Genomic DNA, 7630 nt, shown 5'->3' with positions numbered 1-7630 from the left:
ACTTTTTGCAGGAAATTGCTGCAAGGAGCGCAGTATAAACACGGCATTAATAAAGAATCATGAGTTTTGAATTTTAAAAAAATCAAGATCATAGCTCAGCTGCATGGTCGAAAATTCCTAATCTTTCACTTGACACTTCCTCACAGTGAGAGAGGAAAGTTGGTAAAAAAAAATGTCTATTTCATTGCAAACCTTCAGCATGACTGGTCAATTACTGGAATCATTACAAACCTTGGGCAAGTTTCCTTACTCCACACGCCTAATAATAATCCCTCCAAAAAACCCAAAACAATAATAAATTGGTCATTTTCAATCCATGACTGTTTGTGGACATTGCTGTGCGCAATTGGCTGCCTCGTTCGCCCACAAATATACAATCAATTCACTTTACAGTGTGTTCTGTGAAGCGCTTTGGGACGTCCTCCCGACGTGAAAAGCGCTATATGAAATTCAAGGATTATTATTATTAATTTCAATCCCAGATTTGCATTCACTGAACATAAAGATTTTAAGTGCCAAAATTAAACACAAATAATGGGATACATTACTTTCAATAAGCACTTTCAATGAAAACAGCATTGCATTCATCAACATTGCAATCCCCGTTTCCATCAGGTCTGTGCATCTTCTTTGATAATTTTAATCCGAGGTTTTGTCTGCTTGTTTTCAGGTGAACGTTAAAGATCCCATGACTCAATTTGAAAAGGAAAGGTTGTTTCTCCTAGTTTACTGGCTAAGAATCCTCCAGATTAATTGGTTGTTCACCTCTGAGCCACTTGTGGGAACTTTCTGGTGTTGAACTTTCTGGCGTCTCCACACCTCAGGCGGTGACAGCATCACCATCCAAGGATGCACACTCCATCTTATTAAGCCAGTCCAGAACCTTGGCGTCTTGTTTGACCCTCAACTATCCTTTCTACCCCACATCTGAGCCATGTCCCGCTCTTCCTTCCCTCACTTCCGCAGCATTGCCCAACTCCGCCACTGTCTCACACCGCAGGCCACAGAGACCCTCATACACGCATTCATATCATCCAGGCTCAACTACGCAAACTCCCTGCTTGTCGGCCTTGCCAACTCCTCCCTCCATAGGTTGCAGATCTTCCAGAACTCTGCAGCCCATGTCCTCTCCCGCACCAGGCTCTTGACCCTATCACCCCCATCCTCTCCCAACTCCACTGGTTTCCCATCACACAGAGGATACAGTTCAAGATCCTGGTCTTCACCTTCAAAGTCCTCTACAGCCTTGCTCCCCCATACCACTGCAACCTTTCAAACCTCTATTAACCTGCTGATCCCTCCACTCAGCAGGCTCTGCTTCACGTCCCCACCTCACCCGCCCCATCATTGGCGGGTGGGCCTTCTGCCCCCACCCTCTGGAAATCCATCCCGCAGTCCCTCTGCCTTGCCTCCTCCTTTGTCTCCTACAAGACCCGTCTCAAGATCCTCCTCTTCAACCATGCCTTCGGTCATCCTCCATTTCCCCCTTGCTCTCCACCCTCCCTGATCCCAACCCCCAGCTTGGGTCCCAAACATTGATTGTTCGGTGCCTTGGGTGACCTCCCGATGTGAAAGGCGCTACATAAATGTAATTTTGTTGTTGCTGTTGTTGTTGATGCATTTGCCTGCAAAAAAAAGTCAACACTTGAAGTTAATTACCTGATAAATACTTTTTTTGGTCAGCCGGATCTGACACATGTGAAAACCCATCACCATGTTTAAGAGTATCCAAACCAGACTGAGAACTCCATGGATCCCTCCTACACGTGGAAATTCCAGAAATAGATTTTTGGAATGGAATGCACACTCTCTCCCTGAAGGGACAAATCCTGTTTACCTAATTCTGGAAAGTATTAGACACAGGTTGGCAAGAGCCAAGACCTGGGGGCCGTCGTACATAGAATTATGTAGAATGATACAGCACAGAAACAGGTAATTTCATCCAGCTACTCTGTACTGGTGTTTATGCTCCCTGTGAGCTTCCACTCCTCCTCAACCCGTCTCCCAAATATCTCTATTCCTTTCTCCCTCATTTATGCATCAGGCTTCCTCTTAATATCATAGGGGTGTTTCTCCCGGGTATCCAGGCCAACAAAGTCACTCACTTCATGGTAGTTTGTGGGACACTGCTGTGCGCAAATTGGCTGCAATGTTTGCCTACACTTTCCAGTACATCAAACACTCTGGGATGCTAACCCGCATGAAGGGCGCTATAAATGCAAGTTGTTGTTGTTCACAAGCTGTGAAGCGCTTTGAGATATCATCCCAGCATGAAGGTGCTGTACTAAATGTAATATTATTATTATTAATAATTTAACTTGATAAGGGACTATATCAAGATTTTCTTGGTTTCCTTCATTATTGTGCACTACTGTGCAGGCCTCTGTGGCATGCTTCACTGTTAGAGGACATGACGTGCATGTGTGATCTGATGCATGATGTTATGGGACCTGCATTCCAAACCCTGCACAGCAGTTTACACTGTGGCAGACACCCAACCCCGATGACCTCAGATGCTAAACTAACTGCTGGCATGGGGCAAGGTGGGGGGTGATGCGGGGGGAGGTCCAGACCATATGGCACAATTCCCTGAGTGATGCTCCTGAAGCTTTCTGAAATTAATAACCAGTCTATCTGTTAAGCAAAACCCTGCAACTGCAGACTGAATCACAGCAGATAGTGACCGCTTCATCACAGGTGATACACTCTCTCAGCCTCCAGCAACCACCCAAGGGATGTAGTCAAGCAACCCTTATCAGATACCTGTTAAATCATATTGATTTCCTGGTGGCATGTGACCTCTCATCTCTTTTACACAAGAACGTAGCAATTACACAACTGCCTGGTTCAGTCCCAAATTAATTGTTTTAATAGATTTATAAATACTGTATTCCTACACTTCTTTTTATCTCTTGTACCCTGAAACTAAGTTCCTCACCAAATAACTATCCAATTCCTTCTTGAATTTGCTCATACAATTTGTCTCCGCCTTCTCCCCCCATCCTCTGTTCCACAAATTCACCTGCAAAATGCACAACAAGAATCACACATTTACATAGCCCCCTTCACATCAGAAGGAAGTCTCAAACTGCTTCATTGAGGTGCAGGGAGCTAAGGAAGGAGTGGGAGAAAGGTGACCAAAGGCAGGGTTGTAAAGAAAGGTCGTTAAGACGGGCATTGAAAATGGGGAGGGAGTGGGCGAGGAGGAAAGACTACAGGACAGAGTTCCAGAGTGAGGTCAGACTGGCTCATCGATTGATGGTGGCGTAGCGGACACAAACCAGGCTGATGTTTGCTGAGTGGAGGACATAGTCACTGCATTTTACAGTAAATCCTGTCAAGCCGATTCATCCTCCCAATGTTAACTAAAAGATTCAGTGCAATCTTTATCCCATTTTGCGTCTTAGGAATGTCCTCCCCTCCCCTGGTCTTTTCCACAAGTCCTACCTTTGGCACTGTCACTATCCTGAGATTCCTGCTTTTGTGCTGGTAAACGCATTGCGGTGTGATGCTGATGGTGATGCTGATGGTGTGCACATGTGGATCTGATGCTGATGAATGATCAGTACCATTTTCCATGCCATGTATTTTTACATGGGTGAAGGGAATGGGGGGTATAAGGGAAGGGAATATGTGGGGTGGGGGGACTGGGGTAGGGTATGAACACCATTCCAGACTGGTTGGGCTGAATGATTTGTTTATGTGCAGTATTACTCTATGCCATATCGCTCACTCTATGTATCCCCAGATCCATCCTGGATCCAACCATTCCCACCTTGCATTGCTCTGTGACATATCAACAGTCTTGGATCGGGACATTAAGAATGGATTACTTTAACATTTTCCCTCATAAATACACAATAGAAGAGATCGCTGCGCGTATTGTACCATCATCTGCTCAGCTGATAAATCCACAGATCCACATTTGTAAAATCCCATACCATATTGGTTAGAGCACTCGCTTCGCAAGCAAGAGGTCCCGGGTTCAATTCCTGAGCAGGACAAAACCTTAGGCAAATGTCCTTACTCCACACTCTGTTACCTAGAAGTAAGTAGATTGTTAGTCAATTGGTGGATTGCTCTCCGGATGTAATAATTCCTCAAAAAATATATATATTATTTTGGTCGCTGAATCCACGGCTGTTTGTGGGACACTGCTGAGCACAATTGCATGCCATGTTTTGCCCACAATATACACAGTAAATTTGCTTTACAATATGTACAAGAAACTCCCTGCGAGCTTTCTGGTGAGCAACACACCTCAGGATTAAATACGTGAGAGCATTGCCACCATCTTCTTGTCCACGGCTCATAAAGAGAAGCCAATTTGCAACAACAACCCAGCGGATGGTTGGTTGCCGCATCGGTGTATACATAGCCTCATCCACGCTTTGGAAAGATTCCAGATGGGTATCAGTGAACGCAGCACACCTATTCCAGCAGAGAGCTGGACCGACAACTGGGGGAAAAATATCATTCATTGCAAGTGGTTTTCAGCGTGGTTGGAACACAGGTCAGTGTGCATGGCGCCCAGATTGCAAAGTATCAAATTAGATTTCCTTTTCAGCCCTGCAGTGCTATTTATATGATAAATGGGATCAGATGAGTTCGCCCACAGCAGGCAGGCTGATTGGATGAACAGGAAGTTAGTTTCCTAGTTTACACGATAAACTCAGCAGGTGCAGCCCCGAAGAGCGATAAGACTGCAGGAGTAAGATTGTCAGGACTAAGAAGGAGGGAAGGTGGGGGAGAAGGAAATCTGAAGCTTTTTGTTGTAACCGAGGCAATAAGTGGGCTGCTGGAACACAGGACAAAAACAGGATGAAAAGGAGAATTCCATGGAGGATAAAGAGGTTTTGGCTGTCATTTTCTTTATCTATTCATTCATTCATATGTACAGAAGTAACGTTCCCTATTATTGTATGGCCTCAAACCTTTGGTGCTGATGGCGGTGGTCATTAAAATTATGATGCATGTGAAAGGGAGAACATTTAGTTGGAGACACACAGGGCAAGTAGATAGGCAGCTTTCAGGGAACACATGTATTGATGTAACAATAATACTAACAATGTAGCTAAATATATTCAGTGGAGAATTTGCAAATCCTTTGATATTGATATAAAGACCAACTGATATGAACATCATCAACCAGCAAATGTGACATTGAAACATATCATCTGGAATTCACAAGTACACATAGACAGGACAGTTACCTACCACAAACCAGATATTATCATAAAGAACCAAATAGACTGCACATGTAGTATTATTGACGTGACTGTCCAAAGTGTAAGACATAAAGAATTAGAAAAGATCAGAAAATATATTGATCTACAAAGTGAATGCGAATGTATGTAATGTATGTGGCAATGTAAAACAAACAGATCCTAGAATCATTGGTGCAGCTATGACTGTTAATCAGAAATAGGTTGACAAAATACTTGGTGAAAAGAGTATCAAACTCCTGCAAAAAGTAGCTATTTTAGGAAGCTCAAACATAGGAAGAAGAGTAACATCCATTCATCCAACAGAAATGTGTAGCCGCACTGATCCACGGAATCCACCATAACCTCCCCCCCCCCACCGTGAATGTAGTTTCTGGCCCTCGGGACTCCTGGCTGTTTACCCTACGTCAGTAAGTGGGGGGGGGGTATGGTGGGGGAGGGGGGGGGCTCTGGAAGCACATGCGCGGTCCGGCACAAGTGGGGAATGGACTACAATCGGAGGCCTCTATGTCTGTCTTTGTGTCTGTGTGAGTCTCTCTCTCTCGGTGTGTCGCCCGACTCTGCCACTATCACCCCTCAGGCCGCTGAAACTCTTGTTCATGCCTTCATCACCTCCAGGCTCGACTATGCAAACTCCCTGCTTGTCGGCCTTCCCAACTCCTCCCTCCACAGGCTGCAGATAATCCAGAACTCTGCAGCCCGTGACCCCATCTCCCCCATTCTCGCCCGACTTCATTGGCTCCCTATCCTTCAGAGGATCCAGTTCAAGATCCTGGTCCTCACATACAAAACCTTCCATGGCCTCGCCCCACCCTACCTCTGCGACCTCTTAACCCACTACCAACCCGCCTGCTCCCTACGCTCAGCCGGCTCCAGCCTGCTCCATGTCCCCCGACCCACCCACCCCACCATTGGCGGGAGAGCCTTCAACCACTCTGCCAACTTCTGGAATTCCATCCCCCAATCACTCCGCCTCGCCTCCTCCTTAGCCTCCTTCAAGTCCCAACTCAAAACCCTCTTCTTCGACCATGCCAGCAGTCACCCCTTTTCCCCTCCCCTCCCTTTTCACCCCCTGACCCCAGCTCGGGTCTGAAATGCTGTACACTGTCCAGCGCCTTGGGACGTCCTCCCTACGTGAAAGGCGCTATACAAATGTAATCGTGTTGTTGTTATTGTCTGTGTGAGTATCTCTCTCTGTGTCTGTGTGAGTGTCTCTCTCTGTGTGATTGTCTCTGTGTGTGTCTGTGTGAGTGTCTCTCTGTGCGTGTCTGCCTCAGTGTGTGTCTGTGTGAGTGTCTCTCTGTGCGTGTCTGCCTCAGTGTGTGTCTGTGTGAGTGTCTCTCTGTGCGTGTCTGCCTCATTGTGTGTCTGTGTGAGTGTCTGTCTCTGTGTGTGATTGTCTCTGTATGTGTCTGTGTGAGTCCTCTCTCTCTGTGTCTGTGTCTCTCTCTGTGTGTCTGTCTCTCTGTGTGTCTGTGTGAGTGTCTCTCTCTATGTGAGTGTCTCTCTCTCTGTGTCTGTTTGAGTGTCTCTCTCTGTGTGTTTGTGGGAGACTGTATGAGTTTGCCTTCTCTGTATGCGTTTGTGACTGTCTCTTTGTGAGTGTGTCTCTCTCCTCTGTATGTATGTATGTATGTATGTGTATGTATGTGTGTGTGTGTGTGTGTGTATGTATGTATGCATGTATGTGTTTGTGTCTATGTGAGTGTGTCTCTCTCCATATATGTATGTATGTGTGTGTATGTAAGTCTGTGAGTGTCTCTGTGTGAATGTGTGTGTGTCTCCTCTGTATGTATTTGTGAGTGTGTTTCTTCTATGTGTATGTGTGTGCTTATGAGCGTCTCTGTGTGAATGTGTATGTGTGTGTATCTCTCACCTCTGTCTGTCTGTCTGTCTCTTTGGGTCTAGCAATGTGTGTGTGACTCTCTCTCTCTCTGAAAATGTGGTCTCTTCAATCCACGACTGTTTGTGGGACACTGCTGTGCGCAATTGACTGCTGCGTTTTGCCCACAAATATATACAGTCAATTCATTTTACAGTATATTCTGTGAAGCGCTTTGAAACGTCTCGAAGGCGTGAAAAGTGTTATATCAAATGCAAGGATTATTATTATTATAAATCTCCTCGCAATTTCAGCAAATATTTCTGCACTTCTCTATTGGCCCAGCAATCACTGAAAATGTCTTAGAAATTACCTCTACAGAAACATTTGATGCTGCACCATATCACATCATTGAGACGTTTCAAAACATGTCACAAAATATACTGTAAAGAGGATTGACTGTATTTTGTGGACAAAAGTGTGGGTTTATTGTGGATGTACTTCTCTGTTATCAGATCAGAGCAGTGAAGCATCATTTAGAAAGGACTTCGTAATGTGTAAATGAAGAGCATCAGGAGGAATT

This window comes from Callorhinchus milii, unplaced genomic scaffold, assembly GCF_018977255.1.
Source record: "Callorhinchus milii isolate IMCB2004 unplaced genomic scaffold, IMCB_Cmil_1.0 Scaffold5, whole genome shotgun sequence".
Lineage (NCBI taxonomy): Eukaryota > Metazoa > Chordata > Chondrichthyes > Chimaeriformes > Callorhinchidae > Callorhinchus > Callorhinchus milii.
Note: the sequence above shows the minus strand (reverse complement) of the source record.